Source organism: Mirounga leonina, unplaced genomic scaffold, assembly GCF_011800145.1.
Source record: "Mirounga leonina isolate KUSES-001 unplaced genomic scaffold, KU_Mleo_1.0 Mir_173, whole genome shotgun sequence".
Lineage (NCBI taxonomy): Eukaryota > Metazoa > Chordata > Mammalia > Carnivora > Phocidae > Mirounga > Mirounga leonina.
In genome coordinates this window covers 41,624,915-41,649,293 of record NW_023270447.1, presented here as the reverse complement: position 1 = coordinate 41,649,293, position 24,379 = coordinate 41,624,915, and the positions used below count along the sequence as shown (strand labels likewise).

General features: G+C 41.6%; 1 long non-coding RNA gene and 1 pseudogene across 2 annotated transcripts; one reads left to right on the top strand and one right to left on the bottom strand.

Annotated features, from left to right (window-relative positions):
* LOC118018957 overlaps positions 1-2,542 on the top strand; it is a 56,451-nt pseudogene extending 53,909 nt beyond the window's left edge.
* A 1,199-nt stretch (positions 2,543-3,741) lies between these two features.
* Positions 3,742-16,458, bottom strand: LOC118019318. Of its 2 annotated transcripts, none has more exons than XR_004681655.1 (3): positions 16,217-16,458; positions 15,776-15,838; positions 3,742-4,054 (listed from the first exon to the last, which is right to left on the bottom strand). It is a non-coding gene; the product is annotated as an uncharacterized LOC118019318 (long non-coding RNA). The 2 variants fall into 2 exon arrangements; XR_004681656.1 differs by lacking the exon at positions 3,742-4,054 and adding an exon at positions 15,361-15,697.
* Between the last annotated feature and the right edge of the window lie 7,921 nt (positions 16,459-24,379).

The following is a 24,379-nucleotide window of genomic DNA, read 5'->3' as shown; positions in this document are numbered from 1 at the left end:
CATTAATAGAACAAAGGTAAAAAAAAAACAAGAACAAAAACAAAAAACTATGATCATCTCAGTTGTCGCAAAAAAAAGGCATTTGACAACATCCAACACTCTTTCATTATAAAAACACTCAGAAAACTAGGAGTAAAAGGGAACTTTTCTAACATAATAAAGGGCATTTATGAAAAACCCACAGTAGTAAAAGACTGAAAGCTTTCCCCCCTAAGAATTGATAAAGCAGTGGCAGGGTTTGAGAGGATTGACTCCAATTTTGAAAAAAGCTCTGTGGATAAAATGCTATCAAATAGCATCACATGCTAAAGAGAAATCGTTCATCAAATGAAGAGTTGACTGATGCAGCAAACTTCATTGTTGTCTTATTTTAAGAAATTGTCCCTGCCACCCACCCTTCAGCAACCACCACCCTGATCAGTCAACAAACATCAACATCAAGACATGACCCCTTACCAGCAAAAAGATTACAACTCACTGAAAGCTCAGGTGATGGTTAGCATTTTTTAGCAATAAAGTATTTTCTTAATTTAGGTATATACATTGGTGTTTTTAGGTAAGGTTTTTTAAGATTTTATTTATTTGTCAAAGAGAGAGATGGAGAGAGAGAGAGAGTGAGAGAGAGCAGCACAGAGGGAGAGGCAGGGAGCCCAACGCGGGGCTCAATCCCAGGACCCTGGGATCATGACCTGAGCCGAAGGCAGACGCTTAACTGACTGAGCCACCCAGGCGTCCCTACATTGGTATTTTTTAAACATGCTATTGCACACTTAATAGATTACAGTATAGTGTAAACATAACTTTTATATGCACTGGGAAACCAAAAAATTCATTTGACTTGCTTTATTGTGATATTTGCTTTATTGCAGTGGTATGAAACCAAACCCACAGTATTTCTAAGGTATGGCTATAAATGGTAAGACATCCATGTTCGCGGATTGGAAGACTTAATATTGTTAAGATGGCAGTACTCCCCAAAGTGATTTAGAGATTCAACATAATCTCTATCAAAATTCCAACAGCTTTTTTTGCAGAAATGGAAAAACCTAGTCTCAAATTTGTATGGGATTGCAAGGGGCTCAGAATACATAAAACAATCTTTAAAAAGTTCAAAGTTGGAGGACTCACACCTCCTGATTTCAAAACTTACTGCAAAGCTGCAGCAATCAAAACAGTGTGATATTGGCATAAGGATAGACATATAGACCAATGGAATAGAATTGAGAATACAGATATAGACCCATACATTTATGGCCAATTGATTTTCCACAGAGGCATCAAGTTCATTCAATGAGGGAAAGATTAGTCTTTTTAGCAGAAAATGTTAGCACAACTGGATTTCCACATGCAAAAGAATGAAGTTGGACCCCTACTTCACATCATATATAAAAATTAGCTCAAAATGGAACCATAGAACTCTTAGAAGAAAATATAGGGGTAAATCTTGGTGACCCTGGATTTGGCAATGGATTCTTAGATATGACACCAAAAGTATGAGCAACAAAAGAAAAAAAAATAAATTGAACTTCATCAAAATTAAAAACTTCTGTGCATCAAAGGATATTATTAAGAAAGTGAAAAGAGGCAGCCCAACTGTCTTGGCCCGGGTAGCAGCCACCACCACAGGGCCCAGCTGAGCATCTGGGGCATGTGGTGCTCTCCCCAATCTGGTTCTTCTACAGCCTGCTCAGCTAGCAAGTATTGGGCCCTGGCCATCACCTTTAAAAGCCTGAATATCAAGTACCCACTGTGGCTCATCAATAAAGGAGAACACCGGCCATAATACCCAGTGGTTCTACTTTATCCTTCTGTGGCCTCATCGCATTCTAGGCTTCGCATTGGCCAGCATATCTACCCATTGATTCAAACCCACCAAAACCTAGTCATTTGCCCTATATACTCATTTCCGGCCATGACCACAAGGGCTTAGTGGATTTGGTCATCAAGGTTTTCTTCAAAGGCATCCATCCCAAGTTTCCCACTAGAGGGAAGTATGTCCCAGTACCTGGAAAACAAGAAGGTTAGAGACATCACTGAGTGAATTCCAAGGCTCAAATGGGCTGCTAGTCCATCTGGGCAAAGGGAAGTTTGCCACCTGTCCAGACAAGAAATCCAACCCTGTCATCAAGATGGTGAAGTCTGTTGGTGTGACCATGGGAGGAAAGGCCATCATTCAGATGCTGCAGGTGACCTGTGACATCATGAAGGACCTGGGTGAGCACCCCATGTGCCAACTGCTCTTTCCCAATTGGACCAAGAAGGACAGCCTGCTGCAGCCAGAGCTAGAGGAACTAAGGAAAGAACATTCCACTTGCTTCAAGCTCTGGTACATGGTGGAAAGGACCCCTGAAGCCTTGGACTACAGCTCGGGCTTTGTGAATAAGAGATGATCTGGGACCAGCTACCACCCTCAGAAGTGCCACCACTGCTGGTCCTGCCTATGAGCCAGTATGCCTGCCTGTCCAACCTGGACTCCATGGGCCACTCCAAAGAGTGCTGCTTCACCTTCTGTTGGCCAGGCCCTGGCAGCATGCAGAGCTGAGATATCATCACACCCTGTCTGTATCCAGTACCACCCACAATCATTCTTTAACACTGTGGCCCAAGTTCAGCCTGGCCTACTCATGCCCTGGGTGGTTGCCCAGCTGGCCTGACCTGAGGGGCCCCCCTAGGGAGCAGAGTTCTGTTTCAGATGGGCCACAGCTGGCCACCTTCAGGACAAGTTCTTACCTGGCTCTCACTCAGCCCTGTCCCTATCCTCATGACTCCTTGTCCCTCCTCCTGTCCTTCTCCTTTCCCTCTGCCATATACACATCCGACAGGGCTGAGGCTGCCAGCACCTCACTCCACCCACCTCTCCCTGCAGTGGACCAGTCTGGAAATAAACATAAAGGTGTAGGCAGCCCAGAGCTGCAGGGGCCGGGGGCCACCCCAGCCATAGTCCCAGGCCTTTGCCTGCCACCCCTCACTATCCGACTCAGAGCTACAGCTAGGCTTCAGCAGCACCTGACACTACGTGAGTCCCATAACAACAAAAATTCCAGGGCGTGGGGGTGTGATTAGAGGGACGGATGCTGAGGGTAAGCCTCCCATCCCAGGCCCCAGCCAGGCCCCAGCCGGCCAGGAGTTTGGCTCTCTGAAGCGGGAAGAGGGTGCTGGCTGAGGGCTCTGAGGGCTGGCACGTGGGCCATATTGAAACCACAGCATTGTCCCCTAACACCCCCAAACATTCAGGCAGCTTGGGAGTTCCAAACGGTCAGCTTGGCAGAGTCCTGTTTACCACAAAAAAGAGAATGTGGACAGGGGCGGGGGAATCTGGGCTCCTGGTTGGGACCACCAATCCTAATGGCAGAGTTCTACCCCCCCCCTCTTGCTTGGCCCCCAGTGTGGGGGAGATTTGGGGCAGTGCCTCTTGTCTGAGAGACATTCTCTATGGCTTCCACACTGTCTTTAGACAACAGCTGTTAGCCTTTTATGTATCAGCTTTGTCAGAAGATTTTTTTATAAGCAGAGAAAAAAGTTGAAGTAAAATTTTGCTAATATTTAAAAAAAAGGGAAAAGACAACCCACAGAATGGGAAAAAATATTTGCAAATCATGTATCTGATAAGGGTTTACTATCCAAAATATGTAAGAATTCCTATAGCTCAATCTGAAACAAACAACTCAATTAAAAAATGAGTAAAGTACTTGAATAGACATTTATCCAAAGAAGATAAACAAATGGCCAGTAAGTGCATTAAAAATGTTCAATATCATTAGTCATTAGGAAATACAACTCAAAACCACAGAGAGATAACACTTCATACCTACAAGGATGGCTATAAAAAGAAAATGGAAATAACAAGTGTTGGCAAGGATATGGAGAGATTGGAACCCTCATCCCCTGCTGGTGGGAATGTAAAATGGTGCTGTCCCTGTGGAAAATAGTTCGGCAGTTCCTCAAAAAGTTAAACATAGACTCACCCTATGACTGAGCCATTCCACTACTGGTATATACTTGAAAGAATTGAAAAGGACTCAAACAGGCGCTTGTAAGCCAGTGTTCATTGCAGCTTTATTCACAATAGCCAGAAGGTGGAAACAATCCAAGTGGCCATCAACAGATAAATGGATAAACAAAATGTGGTTAGATACATACAATAGAATACTCGGCCATAAAAAGGAATGGAGTTCTGATACATGGTTACAATGTGGACAAACCCCGAAAGAAGTCAGACACAGAGAGACACATACTGTATGAAATATAGGAATATATGAAATACCTAGAATAGGCAAATTCATAGAGACAGAAAGTGCATTGGTGTTTCTCAGGGCCTGGAGGACAGGGGAATAGGAAATTTTGGCTTGATGGGTACAAAGTTTCTGTTTCGGGTGAAGGAAAATTTTGGAAATAGATCATGGTGGTTACACAACATTTTGAATAATTAATGCCACTGACTTGTACACTTAAAAAATGGTTAAAATGGCATCTTTTGTGTTATATATTTTTCACCACAATAAAAAAAAAAAACTAATTAAACTGTTCTTGTCAACCCTCCACTGAATTTTCCAGCATCTTCCTATTCCCTTCCGTTGAGCCCAGTGACCTAATGTTGCCTACTTCTCTCCCAATTGCCTGAAGCCTTTTTCCTCCATGTTGACTACTTGGCAACACCTGTGGAGAAGCATGCACCAACCAGCACTCTGCGCTGGCCAACCACCACCGCCCTGACAGAAACTGCTGATGTAGAACACAGGGCATTAGGGAAAGAACTTTAAAAGAAGTACAAAAATATGTTGGTATTGTAAATCTGTATGTATAAAAAGCACACTGAATAAAAGTTCTAGAAAGCACAGGTAAACCACATTTGATAGCTCTAGAAACTTATGCAGGGAGATGAGCTTTTTCCTGGATCGCGTCCCTCAGTGGTTTGGAGAACAAAGTGGCATCTCAACCTCCTGAGGCAGATTGTCCCCAAGTATTAGGCCACAAAGACTGGATCTCTTTAAAAGATTTAGACCAGCCCTTATTGTGCTAATCCTTTAATGTCCTCTGTACTTATATTCTCTTGTTTTGTTTTTGCTAAGTTTGGCAAAATGTCTGCTTGACTACTTGGCCCTTTCACAGCTATCTTGAAGCTTCAGGGTATTTTTCTGTGGACCAGAACTTTGTTTTATAAAGTGAGAGCTTGGAATGTAATAGTTCCCCTGTCTCTGTTCTATCCCACAAGTCTCCCATCAGGTCAAGGGAAAGGGGGAACTCCAACTGATTTTTTGCTTCAGAGGCCTAGACGCATCTTTTATGTACATTTGTAAAAAGTCAGGTTTTTAAATCTACTGAGTGTAAAATCATGTACAATGGGGGTTAAGAGTTGAGGCACTGGAGTCCTCAGATGTTCAACACTGGCTCTGCCCCTACAGTGTGCCTTGGACAACTACGCCTTCCACCCCTGTGAGCAGTGATTTTCTCATCTGCCCAGTGGAGGGTAATAACACCTACCTCAGAGGATTATGGTGAGGTCTAAATGAGGGAAAGTACGAGAGGTACCTCACACAGCTGCCGATATAGACTCGGGGCTCAAAAGGGTTAACTCCTTAGTTTATTTGTTGTAGAACATCCATGGAAGCCCACAGGCCTCCTCCATGAAATTTTCCCCAATGAACAGGCCCCAATCTCTCCTTTCTCTACATTCCAAAAACACTTCATAAAAATACAATCGATGCTGTAGCCATGTACCCAAACTTTGGTTTAAACTGGGCGCCTGCCTGGGTGGCTCAGTTGGTTGAGCGACTGCCTTCAGCTCAGGTCATGATCCTGGAGTCCCGAGATCGAGTCCCGCATCGGGCTCCCTGCTCGGCGGGGAGTCTGCTTCTCCCTCTGACCCTCCCCCCTCTCATGTGCTCTCTCTCTCTCTCATTCTCTCGGTCTCAAATAAATTAATTAATTAATTAATTAAAAAATCTTTAAATCGGGCGCCTGGGTGGCTCAGTCGGTTAAGCGTCTACTTTGGGCTCAGGTCATGATCCCAGGGTCCTGGGATGGAGCTGGCATCGGGCTCCCTGCTCAGCGGGGAGTCTGCTTCTCCCTCTATCCCTCCCCCTGCTCGTGATCTCTCTCTCTCTCATGCTCACTCACTCTCTCAAATAAATAAAATCTTAAAAAAATAATAAACTCTAAGTCCTCTGAGAGGAGGTAGCTGTGTTGTGCACTCTTGCCACCCTTAGAACCCGATGAAATGGGCCCTGAAGAAATGCTTGTGAAATTGAAAGACTGAAAAGCAGTTTGGGGCCCTGCAAAAAGCACTGGACTTGTTGCCCTAAGACTTAGGTGCTAGTCCTGGTTTTCATACGTGCAAGCTTTGTGACACTGGATAAGAAACTTGAAGGCAACTCTGATCATCGGTCTCTGCAGGGTATAATACATGGCCCAATCGCCTTAAATGGAATGTCTGTGTCCCCCCCCCCCCCCCCGCAATTCATATGTTGAATTCTTTTTTTTTTTTTAAGATTTTTATTTATTTATTTGACAGAGACACAGCGAGAGAGGGAACACGAGCAGGGGGAATGGGAGAGGGAGAAGCAGGCCTCCCGCAGAGCAGGGAGCCCAATGCGGGGCTCGATCCCAGGACCCTGGGATCATGACCTGAGCCGAAGGCAGACGCTTAACAACTGAGCCACCCAGGAGTCCCTCATATGTTGAAATCTTAACCCCCAATATGAAGGAATCAGAGGGGAGACTTTGGGGAGGTGATTAGTTCACGAGGGTGGAGCCCTGTTTCTGCCATGTGAGCACACGACGAGAAATTAGAAAATCTTTCACACTGCCTTTAGTTTATAAGAAATGAACAAACCAAAAGGAAAAGGACATTGAGCACTTTTATTTCCTTCAAAGTAATCACTGAAGGCACCCTTTGGATAGTCATGCAACACTGTGCTTGGTTAGAATTTTCCCAATTACAGAAGCACAAATACTATTTCTCCCTTATTCTTACACTACATTCATTCAGTTATCAACTCCTGTCACAACTTCCTCTAAATATCAGATATCTGCCCATTTCCTTCTAGTGTCATCACACCCACCCTACCTGCAGCTCCTTTATTTATTTATTTATTTATTTATTTATTTATTTATTTATTTTGAGAGAGAGAAGGAGAGTGAGAATGAGCAGGGGGAGGGGCAGAAGAAGGAGAGAGAGAATCTCAAGCAGATTCCCCACTGAGCACAGAGCCTAACACGGGCTCTATGTCACCACCCTGAGATCATGACCCTGGGATCACGACCTAAGCCGAAATCAAGAGTCGGATCCTTAACCAACTGAGCTACCCAGACACCCCAAACTACAGCTTCTTTAAAGCTGACCCGGACTGAGCTAGTAAATTCATGGTGTTCATCTTTCTTTAAATCTCTTGATACTTCAGTCCATTTCACATTCTATTACTGCACAGAATGTAAAAAATCTGTGAGGGCAGGGACTGTGCCCTACATTTCCTTATATTGTAGGTACAGTGACCATATTTCCTGAACAAAAAAAGTCTAGACGCAGGTACATTTATAAAGAAAAATAAAAAGAAATCTGAAATTGGACTTTTCTCTCCAAATCTGGGGATATTATTATCTAACAGATGCATTCTGGCAAAATGTATTCTACATTGTATATATAAAATACATATGGGTTGATTGCTTTGCCTGCTTAGAACAGAGATTATAAACTGAGAAGCTGAAGCCCATATATGGCTCTCAGTGATTTTTTGTTGTTCTTGTACAGCACTTTAAAAACAAAGAAGTTTCAATTGCTTGCCAACATTTAAAAATTGCTGATTTCACATAAAAATCAAGCTACTCTTGAAAAATCTGAAGATCTAAGAAGACTGGGTCATTAGAAATCAGCTCGAGGTAAAGTCCACCCAAAATGGGGAAATCTCATAAAACTGGAAACCCAAAGGGGGCCATACTCCCAGTGTAATGAGGAACAGGAAAGAAAGTTGCTGCACAGAGAGGCAACAAGGAAACTTGTGTGTCTGGACCTTGGCACTTGAGGGAGGAGACACCTACACCTACAAAATTATAAATTACCAAAAAATAAATATTTATATATATATGTTAATTTTTAGTTTTATTTTTATACAATGAAAGGATGTCACTTGGTAGAACTGCATCATTCTTGGTAGAACACAGTTCAAGATGTGTTTGTCTAAAATAGTTTGAAAAACAGAATATTCCAACTGATTAAACACTCTGATTAATTCTGAGTTGCCATGCAACACTCTATATACATTATAAATATTGGAAGAATTAGAATATGAGACAATGAAAACAAAATTTACATTAACCATAACCTTTTAAAAATTATACCATCTTTTAAACCGTCACTTTTCTTTTATGCGTCAGGAATATAATTCCTACTGCTTTCCTGCTCATCGTAAGCATCAGTTTATTAGCAAACAGACATTATACCCTCCTGCCAGCTGGATTGCCCCCTCTCTCAGGATGCCCCAGCCCTATGCTGTGCCTTTTTCTAAAGCTCCATAAGCAGCCTTGTATTATATATAGTTATTTTGTAAGTCTACTTCCTTCATTGGATTAAAAGTTTCTATATGGCACAGGGCACCTGGGTGGCTCAGTCATTAAGCGTCTGCCTTTGGCTCAGGTCATGATCCCAGGGTCCTGGGATCAAGCTCCACATCGGGCTCCCTGCTTAGCAGGAGCCTGCTTCTCCCTCTCCCTCTGCCATTCCCTCTGCTTGTGCTCTTCTGTCTATCTCTCTGTCAAATAAATAAATAAAATCTTTAAAAGTTTCTATATGGCACAAACATTGTGTTTGTAACCCACACAGTGAGCACTCAATACACATTTTTATATTTCAAACTAATTTCCCCCAACATGGGTGAGGAGTAAAACAAGTATTTGTAGCAACTATAATTGTTGCTTCATTTCAAGTAAAGTAAGCAAAAAAAAAAATAAATAAATAAAAACTTAATAGATAACTAATCTTTGATGAGATATTTACAGAATGCTTACTTTGTGACACATACCATGCTAAATGCTTATAAATTAGTTCACAAAATTCTCAAAACAATCAATGAGATATATGGTACTTTATTTACGGAGAGAAAACTGACAATTAGGGATTAAATAGTGCATTCAAATATTTGCTGAGCACCTAACATAGAGCACACTGAACGATCAGTGGGGATAGAGCAGAGAATTGACTATCTTTTGTGGAACTTAGTTTCTAGTGGAACTCACGAAGATCACATACATAATATATCAGCCTTCTAGATTTATATATCACTTTATGTATATGATAAGCTTGGACAATGTGAGTTCATCTCCGAAATGGGCCCATTCTCAGTACTGACAAAAATTTGAGACTGAAGAGCTGAGACTCAGACCCCCATGACCTCTTCAAGGTAAAAGTAACCCTCAAAGGTCACTCTGCCTTTGCTGGCAGCATCCAAACTGTGCGGATCTCATCTCTAAACTTCTAGTAAACAGAAAATATTCTCAAGAGAAGATTTATAATAAAAGGAATCAGATAAAAATAAGATACTATGGGATTAAAGAAATAAAACAGAGTTAAGACCGCACCTTTTTAAGCCAGATATTTTTCTAACTTGCATATAAACCTCAGTGAAGAGCTGGGTGAAGCCACAGTAGTACAGAAGTCAAAGCACAGAAGGGACTTTGGCCTCTTGGCCTCTAAGTGGGATCGGAAAGTCTAGGGGAAGGATGAAACTTCCAGGTACCACCACGATTCATGCTGCAAAGCTGTGGCCCCTAGCTGCTAAGCCATTTTGAATTTTATTTACCTCTCTGGAGCTGGACACATGAGGAGCCAGCCGGTTCAAAAATGCGGAAAGAAGAAAGGAGCAGTTTCAGGTCTGAAATTTTCGAATTTGCATCAGACACTTCCTGTCAAACACTGAAGTTGCTGGGATAGACTGACAGCCCCTCTCACTAGGCCAGTGCCATTTAATCATTAATCTTCAAGGTTTTCATAACTAATCCCCAGTGATATGGGGCATCTTTGGGGAAAGTTTCATTCAAATAAAACTGAAGTTGAACTTGGAAAGTGAACAGAAAAGAGGTTCTAGAAGCTACCTTCTAATTCTGGGTGGGCAGAAAAACGTCTTTCACTCTAATTTAAAGTAACATAGAGGGGCACCTGGGTGGCTCAGTCGTTAAGTGTCTGCCTTTGGCTCAGGTCATGATCTCGGGGTCCTGAGATCCAGCCCCACATGGGGCTCCCTGCTCAGTGGGGAGTCTGCTCCTCCTTCTCCCTTTGCCCCTCCCCCCGCCTGTGTGTGCCTGCATGTGTGTGCACTCTCTCTAATGAATAAAATCTTTAAAATAAATACATAAATAAATAAAATAACACAGAACAATTTTCTCATCTACTGCAATATTATCCAGGAAATCTGAGGCAAAGTCACCAAACTATTTCTAAATGCAATGACTTGCAAACAGAGACTGACTGTGGCTTTGTATCCCTTGAAATCTACTCAAACATACCTCGGGAAGGGAGACCAACACAGCACTCAACATGCACAACAGTACCTATCTGACGTTAGAAACCTTTGAGTGAGACAAGGCAAACATGAACTACAAGTATGAAGGCATGGGGAAAGACTGAGGAAACCAATCTGCTTTCTTCTACGGCAACCCAAATGACGAACTGAAGACACTCCATGCTTACTATATTTATGCTTAAGGCAATTTTAAAAATGAGGTCTTAACCAAAAAGCCTGTACCTGGCCTTCAAAAAAGTATTTAAATTTTTTGGATGGGCTACAAGAACTAAATTGTCTACACAAAATCTGTACAGCAGGGACCTGTTTTCAGCAGGTAAGCCTATTTACAAGTAAGAATCTTTCATTTTCATAACATTGTCTTGTTTTGTTTGAAGAAAATATTTGTCTTTTGATAATTTATATCCATACACATGGGTTTACAACCCAATTCACCCTACTTTTGTGGTTAAAAAAGAAAACAGAAACAAAAACAAAAACAAGGGGGATATTCATTTGGTCCTGACCCCAGACAACTAGTAAAAGTAAATACAAATGATCTCTCAATGAATGAACTTCAATCTATGCCTCAAAGAATTTCTACAGATAAAACCCAAGGAATATGAGCTTAGAGTAAAAATCCACAAAACACACAAGTAAACAAGGCAAAGTAAATAAAAGCTAGCAGCAACAGCTGACCAAAAAAATCAGACTTGCAAAATCTTTGGATATGGAATGGCAAGATACTGAATATAAAATAAGAAGGTTTAATACTAATTCACCCAACAACTATTTTTTTTTTAATACCTTCTATTTGGCAGGTAATATTCTAAGCTCTGAGGACAAAGCAGCTAACAAAACAAATACCCCGGCTCTTAAGGAGGTTACATTTTAGAAGAGAGAGACTAGTAAAATATGTAGTATGGCAGGTGGTAGGGAAAAAAGCTACGAGAGAGATACAAAATACTATAGTAGAGGGTATCTCACTGTCTTTAGAGCCAGGCGAGGATAAGCTTTGGGTATGAGGGATGATCTGAGAGTTCTGGGCTTCTTGATAGAATCAGGGACATAGGCAAAATGGATTGCAGATAGTGGCAGTAAGACCCTTATGGGGAGTGGAGTCTCTTCTCAAGAGCATACAGAGTCCTACGCTTCCCTCTTCACCCCTGCCAATGTTCATGTGAGGGGTAGGGAAGGACTGATCTTATTTGAAGCCCAGGTTACAAGAGAGATCCCTTTCTTTTCCTGCTGATGGAGGCCTAGAGGACAGAGGACAGATTGGTTTACCTTTGAACCTTTGTTTCAAGAAATGAAAGCTGGTAGATATGAGCAAGAAACAAGAGACTATACAGAATTGCCCAACAGAACTTCTAAGAAAGAAAAAAAGGATAGAAATTAAAAACTCAAGTGCAAAAGGAGATTGGACACAACTGAAGAATTAGTGAACTAGAAGTCAGATCCTAAAAAGCTATACAAATGCAGACACAAAATATGAGAGATTATAAGACTTGGATGATAGAATTAGAAGGTCTAATATACCTGTGATCAGAATTCTCTGAGGAGTTAGCAAAAATGAGGGAAAGGAAACATTCAAAGAGATAATAGCTGATAATTTTCCAGAATCGTTGAAAGTTATGATCTACCTGGCCACAGCAGGCATTTAAGTTTTGGACTCCTTGTCTATAAGTAAAAGTTTTTATTAAACCACCTTCCAGAAATATGTCTTTCACTGAACACTACTTTACAGTTTATAAAGGGCCTTCACATACTAAAATCTATGCTACATGTTTTTAGATTTATTAGTCTAGGATTTGTTTTCCTGATAGGAAACTGGAATAATCTCTAGACATGTATCAAGGCCATTCTCTCTTTTTTTTTAAGATTTTATTTATTTATTTGACAGAGAGAGACACAGCAAGACAGGAAACAGAGCAGGGGGAGTGGGAGAGGGAGAAGCAGACTCTCTACTGAGCAGGGAGCCTGATGCGGGGCTCGATCCCAGGACGCTGGGATCCTGACCTGAGCCAAAGGCAGACACTTAACGCCTCTGTCACCCAAGCACCCCAAGGCCATTCTCTTTAAAGCAGAGAAGAGTAAGTTACTCATGACCAAATTTACTAAAGATTACTACAGCACAATCTTCAATGTGATGGACATGGTAGTTACTGCTGAATTTGGTTGATTCTCTGCAGTTTCCACTTCAACATTCTTTTGGGATATTTGCTTTGCAAATTTTCCTATCTTTTGTTTTTTCCCCCCAGGAATGATTTTGAGGGTCTACTGAAGGAAGTGCTCTTCAGTAGATTAAGTGGTAAGATCCAATTTCATCATGATCTTGGAGGCTCCACAAATAACTTTCTCTATTTCCTATGTGAATAAGGTCAGAACCTTCTTAGCATGACATAATAGGCTTTTTGCTTTTTTTTTTTTTTTGCATTCTGTCACTATTCTCCTTCCCAAGTCTACTCTCAGTACAAGCACACCAGACAACTCAAATTTTTCCCAAATATATGAACACATACCAGGCTCTTAGACCACCATGCTTGTGTACAGAAAACTCCCTTGACCCTTTCATTGTTCCTCCCTTCCTTTTTCAATGCTCCTCACTAACCTCCTCCCACCTAAAATCCATTGGTCTCAAAAAACTCAACTGGTTTTTCAAGAAATGGGCAGAAGACATGAACAGACATTTCTCCAAAGAAGACATACAAATGGCCAACGGACATGAAAAAATGCTGAACATCACTTGGCATCAGGGAAACACAAATCAAAACCACAAGGAGATATCACCTCACAGCAGTCAGAATGGCAAAAATTAACAACTCAGGAAACGACAGATGTTGGCGAGGATACAGAGAAAGGGGAACCCTCCTACACTGTTGGTGGGAATGCAAGCTGGTTGTAGCCACTCTGGAAAACAGTGTGGAGGTTCCTTAAAAAGGTAAAAATGAGCTACCCAGCAATTGCACTACTAGGTATTTATCCAAAGGATAGAAACATAGTGATTCAAAGGGGCACCTGCACCCCAATGTTTATAGCAGCAATGTCCACAATAGCCAAACTGTGGAAAGAGCCAAGATGTCCATCGACAGATGAATGGATAAAGAAGAGGTAGTATGTATACACAATGGAATATTACTCAGCTATCAAAAAGAATGAAATCTTGCCATTTGCAACAATGTGGTTGGAACTAGAAGTATTATGCTAAGCAAAATAAGTCAGTCAGAGAAAGACAAACATCATATGACTTCACTCATATGAGGAATTTAAGAAACAAAACAGAGGAACATAGGGAAAGGGAAGAAAAAAATAAAATAAGACAAAAACAGAGAGGGAGACAAACCGTAAGAGACTCTTAACTATAGGAAACAAACTGAGGGTTGCTGGAGGGGAGGGGCTGGGGGCTGGGGTACCTGGGTGATGGGCGTTAAGGAGGGTACTTGATGTAATGAGCACTGGGTGTTATATGCAACTGATGAATCACTAACTTCTACCTCTGAAACTAATAATATATGTTAGTTAAATTGAATTTTTAAAAAACTCAACTGGTTTTTTATGACCCTCCTCAAACTGGGCATCTGACTACCCAAAGCTTTCTCTGACATTTATGGCACCTACTGCTACAAAGTATTCATCTCTGTATCCAGGCGGGCCTGGCATGTGATGGTTGTTCAATAAATTATTGGTGAATAAATGGTACAGAAAGTCTGGGAAAACACTGGGGTTGGGATGGAGTGGAGGCAATCAAGCTTAAAAGGTCACTACAGAGCAATCTTCATCCCTGGACCCAGAAATACCACATCTAGGAAATTTACCTATACAAATAATTGAGAATGTGCTCAAAGATTCAGCTGCAAAGCTCACACTTCATTGCTGTTTCAATAGCAAAATCCTGGACACAATTTTAATCCTTCAGTTGGACTTTAGCTAAATAAACACACAGTGGAATACTAAATACCCATTTAAAACATGTATGGAAAAAAATAGAAACATATATGGAAAATATTTAGTGGCATGTCATGATATTTTATTCAAGGAAAAAAGGCTGTTCAAGGAAAAAAGCAGTGTGTTCACTCTGCTTACATTTAATGCTATACATCGAATTGTCAACAGTGGTTTCCTGGGTGTGGGATTTCAATTTTTTTATCTTCCTTCTGATTCCAAAAAAAAAAAAAAAAAAAATCTAACTTGTATACAATGAGTAGTAATTACTTTTGTGATTAAAAAAAGGAGGACTTTGGGGCGCCTGGGTGGCTCAGTCGTTAAGCGTCTGCCTTCGGCTCAGGTCCTGATCCCAGGGTCCTGGGATCGAGCCCCACATCAGGCTCCCCGCTCAGCGGGAAGCCTGCTTCTCCCTCTCCCACTCCCCCTGCTTGTGTTCCCTCTCTCGCTGTGTCTCTCTCTGTAAAAAAAAAAAATAAAAAAAAAAAAAAAAAAAAAAAAAAAGGAGGACTTTGTTTTCAAAGGAGAGAGTCCGGTCCTTTCGTGGCCCGACTTCCCTTTGGAGCTCCAACTCTTGTGAAATGCCATTCATAGTCCCAGCATTCCAGGGTGCCCAAGGGAAAAGGGCTGCCCAGGTATTTTAGCCTCATTTCACAAAACAGAGGCTTGGAAGGGAAAAACAGCTGCTCAGTGCTCAATGATTTTAAAACCCAAACCGTTCCCAAGATTTGGCAGTTAGAAAACTTGCATTAGCATGCTTCACTTTTCAAGATAACCTCCTCTCAAAATTCTGTGCTGACCCTGAAATCATTTGCCATGGAAGGACTCTGTCCCATCCAGGAGAAAATTCGAAAGCCAGCGTATTCCTTCCTACCCTAATCTACATGTACTTGGACATTCCACAGCCAGAAGCCATCCTCCTCCCCCCCCCCCCCCCCCCCCCGGCCACTTTATCTTTTACTGGGCTGCCACTCTTCCAAAAGGGGACCAAGCCAGCAAAGAGGCCCAGGCCGGTAGGGCTGGCTCCACGCCTGAGGTGCTGGGTCCCTCTCTAGGGCATGGCAGACAGGCCAGCTGTGAACCCGGTGACTTGACTTCCTCCTCCTTCCCGGAGGTCCCCGCCCACATCACCGTCATCAGGTCTCCGAGGAAGTCACGTTCTGGCCTCTGAGCTGTTCTGAAGCTTCTGGGAGGAAAAGGGAGGTGAGGTGGCAAGAGCCCTTGCACGCTTCCAAGAGACAGGGCCCCTAGCTCGCCGTCTGTCACTAATTAGATGGAGATGGGGGTAAGTGATTTTCCCATGGAGTGGATTAAATCTTTCATCTATCAGAGAGGGTACTGACCAAAAATGACTGCGTCCCCTCTCCAGTGTTAGAAGGGTGAGTGCCCAGATGTCCCCGGGAGCGCTGCAAAAAGAAAAGAGAATTATTATGTAATGAGGATCTTTGAGGTGCTAGCACCCATGTGAACACTGTCTTCTTTAATCCTCCAGTAGATCCTTTATGTTAGGTGTCCCTGATCCCAATATATGGTGTGGCAGAAGTTCTGCGAAATGCTTTCCAACCTTGTCCACTTCGTGGTACACATGGACAACAATATGTTTACGGCACACTTGGGCAAAAGTGAGCACCAACCAGAAGCAAACTGGCCCGCTGCCCCATAAAGAGGTGCTCCACCTCTCAGTGTACCTGTCCCACCGGCTACCTGTTTGCTGCTCACTGGAATGAAAGCCGGGAAGAGGCTGATCCAAGAGAAGTAGGACATACAGCTGTGTCAAGACAAACCTGGATTTGCTTCGCAGCTCTGCCTTCCGTTTGACTTCAAGCACGTAACTTGGTATTTTTTGAGCCTGCTTCCTCACCTCTAAGTGACGCTAATAAGAGTACGCACGTCACCATGACAGTGACATGAGTGAGGAACCCGACCGAAGGCTCATCAGCGAGCCTGCGCCCGGACAGCGCGTCCCGCCTGGGCTCCCCGGGCGACCCCCGCGCGGGCCCCGGGGCGGGCGCGCGGGGAGGCGCGCGCTGCGGGCAGCGCGGGGGCGGCGGGGAGGCGCAGGCGGCCCGGGCGGTTCCGGGCTTCCGCGCAGACTTCTGCGTACCCGGGCGGCTGCGTCACCGTCCGACAGCGCGAGCCGGCCGGCGGGGGCGGGGGCGGGGGCGGGGGCGGGGGCGCGGCGCCGCTGGAAGCCCGGGTGTTCTAACCGAAAGTACGGGCCCGGGCTTCCCCGCCGCGGTCCGCCTCGCCCCCCCCAGCCCCCCGCCCCGCGCCCGGGGTCGCCGTTCCCGCTCTCGCTCCCGCCCCCGCGGCCCGCGGCCCCCGGCGGAGTCCAGGGAAGCGCGCGGGGGCGGCCCCCACGCGCTTCTCTGCTCGCCGCCTCTGCAGCGAAGCGAGGCTGACTTGGCCCGGCCTTGGGGCCGTCCGGATCCCCGCCGTCCTGGCCGCGCTGTCGCGCCTTACGGTTCCCTAGGGAGGAAAAAAAAGTTGGCACCGTGGCAGCCTCCCCCGCTTCTTTCCACCCCGGCCGCCCGCCCGACTCGCCCCATTGCACAATTCCTGCCGTGGAATTGCCGCGTGACTCGGACGGAGCCCAGAAATGCTTCCCAGGTTGCCTCCGCCGAGAAAGGAGCGGCTGGGTATCCCACTCTGACCCCAGGCGCCCTTGAAATTGTATTTCTCCGAGTGACTGGGTAGCCCTTTAGCAGGCAGAGCGTGCCCTTTCCAAAGGAAGAACAGCTACTAGCCCGCGGGTACGTCCGCTCCAGGTTGATGGCAACCGACACGTTTCTTTTCCCCGTGTATATTTTCAGACAGAAAAAGTGTTTCAATCTATTTGGGGAAGATTTCCGGTTTTAAAGGAGGACGAGGAGTGAATTGCTTAAAGGCGTGGAGACACAATTTTGAGCTCTCCAAGAATCAGTGTTGTTGATGGTGCATAGTAGGTACTGAATAGATAGGGACTGAATGAACAATTGAAGGAGGAATTTACATGGCTGTGTGTAGACCAAAGCTTTCAATTTGCAGATGAAATTTAGAGGTTGACTTGCCCAGGGTTACCTAGCTAATTAATATGGAAAGCAGGAATAGAATTTGCCTCTCGTTTCAACTTGAAATACTTCGTATTTATGAGATGGGTGTACTTTTCCCTCTATAGGAAAATAAAATGCCTTCTGCAGTAAGCTCTACAGATCCTTAGTCTACGCCCTCTTCCTACCTATCTAAAATAAACAGAACAAAGCAACGACTCCCAAACACAATACATGCATGTAATAGGCTGAATTTGGCAATGCCAAAGAAAGATGTTTGCAAGGCATTTTTTGTCTTATCCCCATAAGTTAAGCACAAAATAGGCTAAGAGGAAGAAGAAAGAAAGAAACAATAGTGCTTCTCCAAAATGGTCTGGAAGATACCATTTGCCACTAGCCTTACTTTTGTAAGTACAGTGTTTGGTGTTTTGCATGGGCGCTGCTAGACTTATGAGTAACTGTCAGGTTTGCTCTGAGACTGGTCAGATATTTTGCTCAGGCTCAGAATAGATTTGTAGCTCATCTTTCAGAATAGACAAGCTGCAATCTGTGAGAACACAAGGGACTTCAATGACAGTCATGCAGATGGCTGGACAGCTTGTTGTCTTTGAAGTTTCAAGGCTGACCAAGTATACCAAATGTCTAATTTAGGGAACAGAATTGCCAAACAAGTAGATGTTAAGGGCGAAGGAATCAAAACTGTAAGTGGCAATCATGAGTAAAAGTTCATTCTTTTGTGGGCTGTCAACAATGGTTTCCACGATGATGATTATGATACAGTTACAACAATAACATCCAAATACAAATTCTTCTCCAAGAAGATGGGGAAGAGGGGTTCCAGTGATAGAACAGCAGATCAAATCATGAAATGTCTCATTTTGTAGGTCAGCCAGATACACTCTGAACTGGGGCAATCTTTTTTTAACTCTGCTCTCTCTACCCTGTCTCTACCTCTAATATCTTGAAGGTGAGAATGAAAACAGAATTGCTAGAAAAATTTGAAATTCTAGGCAGCTAAGGTAGAATATGTCAATTTTGGTTTGATAATCCTACACAATGTTCATGAAATCAAAGCATCACCTCCTATGTTTTCCCACACTGCAATTTTCAGTTGGCCATTATACCAGACTACTGAACCTGAACTTTAGAAACACAAAATGTTGGCCCCTATTATTACACTGCTTTACTGCTTGAAAAAAGGCATCTAATCAAACAAAAGCCATCTTTTCCAACGGAGATCTTAACAATAACAACCTATTTGGATGCAAGTGATACTTTTTCACATATCACATATTTCATTCAACACCATTGTGTAATTCGTGTTGAATTTTTGCAAAGGAAATACCTCAGGACAATCTCAATTGTTAGCATTTATTAGTTTAACTGAGAGATTTATCAGTCATGGTGTAGCATTGGAATTTGGGGGGTCATTAGAAAAAAATGTAATTATACTCCTTCATTTTATAGACGAGAAACTGAAGGCTGTTGAAATTAAACAATAGATGGAGTTCCTGACACAGTCAAAACCAGAACTGAGGATTCTGATTTGCCATGTGTTTTATAAAATCATCACCACAGACTTCATTTCATGAGTGTGTGGTTCCACGTGAGGCATGGTGCTTGGAACTGGGGATAGGAAAAGGTATAAGGAGTTCTCAAAGATTTTATAGTCTAATTGGTGACGTAGGCCAGTGTTTCTCAAACTTTAATGTCCACAGGAATCACCTAGCAAGATTGCTAAATGCAGCTTCTGATTTATTGGTTCTGGGATGGGACCTGCTTTGCCACTAACAGGCTCCAAGGAGATGCCATTTCTGCTGGTCCACAGACTACACTTTGAGTAGCAAAGTGTAGGACATATAAATATAAAGATAATTAACAGTCTAGCAACCTAAGAGAAACAAAAAGAATAATAAAATCTTCTGAGCCTGTTTGAAATGGATGTCACAAAGCTCATGCTCCTTACTTCTAAGAATGTCCCTCAGAGGCTCAGAGGCTATCTACTGTTACAAAAGAGCAACCTATTTTTGCCTCTGGGAGCACAGCATATAAGAAATAAGGAAATCATGGGGCAAATAGAAAGAAAGGAGAAAAGTGATGGCAAGAAATACCATCAAAGGAAGAGATAGAGACACCATAAAAATTTTTTTGAAAAAATGTAAACTCATGGCAGCCAAGATATCAATACTTCTGGAGAGTATCAATGAGAATGTAGTGTTGAACAATGGATTCAGAGCCAAGAAGTCTCAATTCAAGTTCTGGTAGGCCAATTAGTAACTATATGATCTTTAGGCATATATGTAACCTGTTTAGCTTCAGTTTCCCTATCAGAAAAAAAGAGAGAGAGAGAGAGAGAGATAATACCTCAAATCTCCCTGGATTGAGTAATTATATAGTAAAGCACTTGACACAGACATGTTGAAGAATGTACAAAGCTTCACAATGTAGCTTAGGTTTAGAAACTCAGCAATTTTATTAAAACCAATGCAGTAACCAATAATTCCAATCTTACACAAACTACTTCAGAGAATAGAAAAAGTAGGTACCCTCCATGACTAATCTTATGAGGCTGTTATAACCTAACTACAATAACCTAATTAGGATAATGCATACAAGAAAGGAAAATAAAAGGTCTATAATCACTCATTAGGATAACTACTAAAATGCAATGACCAAGTCTGGTTTTTCTCAGAAAGGGAGGTTGGTTTAACATTAGAAAATCAATTAATGTAATTAATGTGATTAACAGATTAGAGGAGAAAAATCATATGATCATCTCAATTTCAGAAGAAAAAAGCCTACATCAAATATTCTGCTTAATGGTGAAATGCTGAAAGTATTCCATTAGAGATCTGAAACAAAACAGGATTGCCTGACATAATCACTCAAATTTTACATTATATTAGAAGTCCCAGTCAGTATTTTTGGTTTTTTAAATTTTTTCCCCAGCCATTCTTTTTGTTTTACCTTGGCATTAAAGGTAGGAAAAATACACACACACACACACACACTCATTGTAAAGGACAAAACAAAACTCATTATTTGCAAATGATTTGATTGTATATGCAGAAAGCCTAAAAGAATTTATAGATAAATGATAAGAATTTATAAGAGAGCTTAGCAAGATTGTAGGATTCAAAATCAGTATTACCATTGTAGGCAGAATGAAGTCCATCTCCCCTACAAAGATGTCCAGATCTTAATCCCTGAAACCTGTGAATTTTTGCCTTACAAGTCAAAAATGACTTTGTAGATGTAATTAAATTAAGATGATCAAATTATTCTAGATTATCTGGGTGAGCCAAATGTAATCACAAGAGTCCTTAAAACTGAAAAATTGTGTCATAAGTCAGTCAACCTGTTGTTGCTGGCTTTGAAGATGGTGAAGGGGGGCTACAAGCCAAGGCATGTGGGCAGCTCTAGAAACTGGAAAGGGCAAGGACACAGATTCTCCCCTAGAGCCTCCAGAAAGCAGCAAAACCCTTCCAACATCTCGATTTTAAGCCCAGTGGAACCGATTTTGGACTTCTGAACCACAGAACAGTGAGATAATAACTTTCTGTTGTTTTATACCACTAAGTTTGTGGCAACTTGTTACAGCAGCCTTGGAATAATACAATTACAAAGTAATTGATTTCTAAATACCAGTTCACAAATGAAAGCAAAGAAGGTTAACACCTAGGACATTTGTGGTAGCATCCAAATTTGTATGTTAAAAAAATTACCCAGGAGTGAATCTAACAAAATATATGCAAGAAAATCATAAAACTTTATTGAATGTTGTTAAAAAGGACCTAGAGAAATGGAGATATGCTATGTTCATGGACTTGAAGATTTAACATTTAAAGATATGAATTCTTCCCCAAACTGATCTATAGATTTAGTTACAATTCCAATTAAAATCTCAACAGACTTTTTTTTGGTGGAACTTGACAACTTGATTCTAAAATATATATGAAAGTCAAAAGGCCAAAAATAGCCAAGACATTCTTGAAGAAGAAGAAGGTAGGGGCTTGCTGTCAAGATATTAACATTTATAAAGTCATTATAATGAAGATAATACAGTAATGGTTCAAGCATAGAAGAATAAATCAATGAATTTGAAGAGAGAGGGCAGACCTAGATCCACAAATATATAGACAAAGGGGCACTGGAGAATAAAGGAGAAATGATGGAGCCTACAATAAATAGTGCTGGGATGTCTGGGTATTTATAGTTATAAAAATAAAATTGGATCCTTACTTCATACCATACATATAAATAATCTCCAAGTGAATTAAAAATCTAATGTAAAAGGTAAACCATAAAAATTTTTCCCTAGGCTAGGGAAAGTTTTCTTAAGACATAAAATGTATCAATATAAGAGGAAAGATTGGTAAATTAGACTATATTAAAATTGAGAACATTTATTCATCAAAAAACTTCATAAAATACCTACCATCCTCTGGGAGAAGATGCATATGTGCAACACATTTAAGTAATAAAAGAGTAGTATCAAAAATACACAAAGAGGGGCGTTGGGTGGCTTAGTCAGTTAAGTGTCTGTCTCTTGATTTTGGCTCAGGTCATGATCTCAGGGTCATGGGATGGAACCCTACATCAGGCTCTGCACTCAGTGGGGAGTCTGCTTTAGATTCTCTCTCTCTCCCTCTGCCCTTCTCTCTCTCTCTCAAATAAATAAATAAATCTTTAAAAAAAAACAGATACAAAGAATACTTACAAATTAGTAACAAACACAAAATAGGAAAATGGACAAAAGATAGATACCTCCCAAAAGGAGAAACTCGAATAGCCATTAAACATATGAAAAGATGTTCAACGTTAGCAGTAAGGCGTAAAATGCAAAGTAAAACCACACTGAAATATTTTTACGTATCCATCAGATTGATGAAAGTAAGTTTGGCCGTTCCAAATGTGGAAAATACTATGGAACAATGGGAACTCTTATACATTACAGAGAAGAGCATAAATTTGTGGGGTGCCTGGGTAGCTCAGTTGGTTAAGTGTCCAACTCTTGATTTCAGTTCATGTCATAATCTCAGGGTTGTGGGATAGCACCCTGCCTTGGGCGCCATGCTCAGTGGGGAGTCTGCTTGAGATTCTCTCCCTCTCCCTCTGCCCCTTCCCCCTACTCTCTCTCTCTCAAATAAATAAATACATCTTTAAAAAAAAAAAAAAAAGCACAAATTTGTATAAGCCCTTAAAAAAACAACTTTGCAGGACCTTTTAAAACTGAACATGTTAGTATCCTATGATTTTACAATTCTCCCAGTTATTATATACCTTCAACTAGAAACTCTGGCACTAGGAAATATATACATGGATGTTTATAGCAGCATTGTTCATAATAATAAGAAACTGGAAGCAATCCAAATGTCCACCAAGGGTTGAATATATAATTAATTATTTTACATTCATAAAAGGGACTACTATACAGCAATGAAAATAATGAACAGCTACACACACCAACATAGATAATGCAAACACAAGGTTGAAGAAGCAAACCCCTGAAGAAAATACACAATATGATTCTGTTTATACTAGTTCAAAACAGACAAAACTAAACACTCTTGGGGTGCCTGGGTGGCTCAGTTGGTTGAGCGACTGCCTTCAGCTCAGGTCATGATCCTGGAGTCCCTGGATCGAGTCCCCGCATCGGGCTCCCTGCTTGGCAGGGAGTCTGCTTCGCCCTCTGACCCTATCCCCTCTCATGTGTTCTTTCTCACTCATTCTCTCTCTCTCAAATAAATAAAATCTTAAAACAACAACAACAACAACAACAACAAAACCTAAACACTCTTGTTCAGGGATGAGCATAGGTCATAAAACTAAAGAAACTAAGGGGATAATTATCCTAAAAATCAAAAATTGATTACCTCAGCAGTGTAGGGAGGGGAAAGCAATTGAGGAGGCCCACACAGGAAGTTTCTTTGACAAGGAAAATGTTCTTTTCTTAACTGTGGGGAGCTAGACAGAATGCTTACTTTATTCTTATTCTTCAGAATGTACATTTATGTCTTATACATTCTTATGTGAGCATGATTAGAACAAAAACTATTCAATTAAAAACAAAACAAAAAATTACACTGGAGGTTTTGTAGGTGGAAACAAGGGGCTTCATTCTAAACCAAACAACAAAATAAGATCATCATAAGTTTAGTAGTAAATATAATTTACAAACTCTTTTGATTGGACACCAGCTATACCCATTTTAGAACATTCCCTCAACTAAATCTGTTTCACCAACCCTGAGTCGGCACTAACATAGAGGTAAACAATGAATATGGGCTTGATAGCAAGAGAGATTTTATCTCTGCACACAACTGTGAGGAAGCAACAGAGAAAAATCTGTTTCTTCCCATGGAGAGACTTGAACACGGTAAAATTAAATCTTATTTGGTAACGGAAATGATGAATCATTAAGCTCCATGAGTAGCTCATGAAATCATAAACTTAGCTTTCCCTTCTGCAAAGACTGAAATATCTTATAGTCTAGCATCTGAATTTGAAATTATCTTTAGGTCTAGGTGGTTTGCTTCACAGTTTTTCTTGAATTACAACAGTTTCCATTCTTAAAGGGAGACTCATATCTGATGTCTCATTTTCCTCTTGAAAAAGGGGGCTTATTTTATTCTGCTTTAGTGGCAGGTGTTCATTATGTTAGATGAACCTAGAGACTCACTGAATTATGCCTTGTGTATAAAACGTTTGATCTTCATAATGTGTAGTTTGAATCATCCAGAGATGACTAAATAGTCATGCACTTGATTTAATAAGCTAGGTAATTTTTGCCATCTGCCTTAGAAAGGTCCATCCAAGATGGTTAAAAGTTTAAAAAATAAAAAGTGTTGATCTTTATCTTCCTCATCTAGAATTCCTCTTTGCACAGTAATGTTGGATAGTCCTGATTTTGAAACA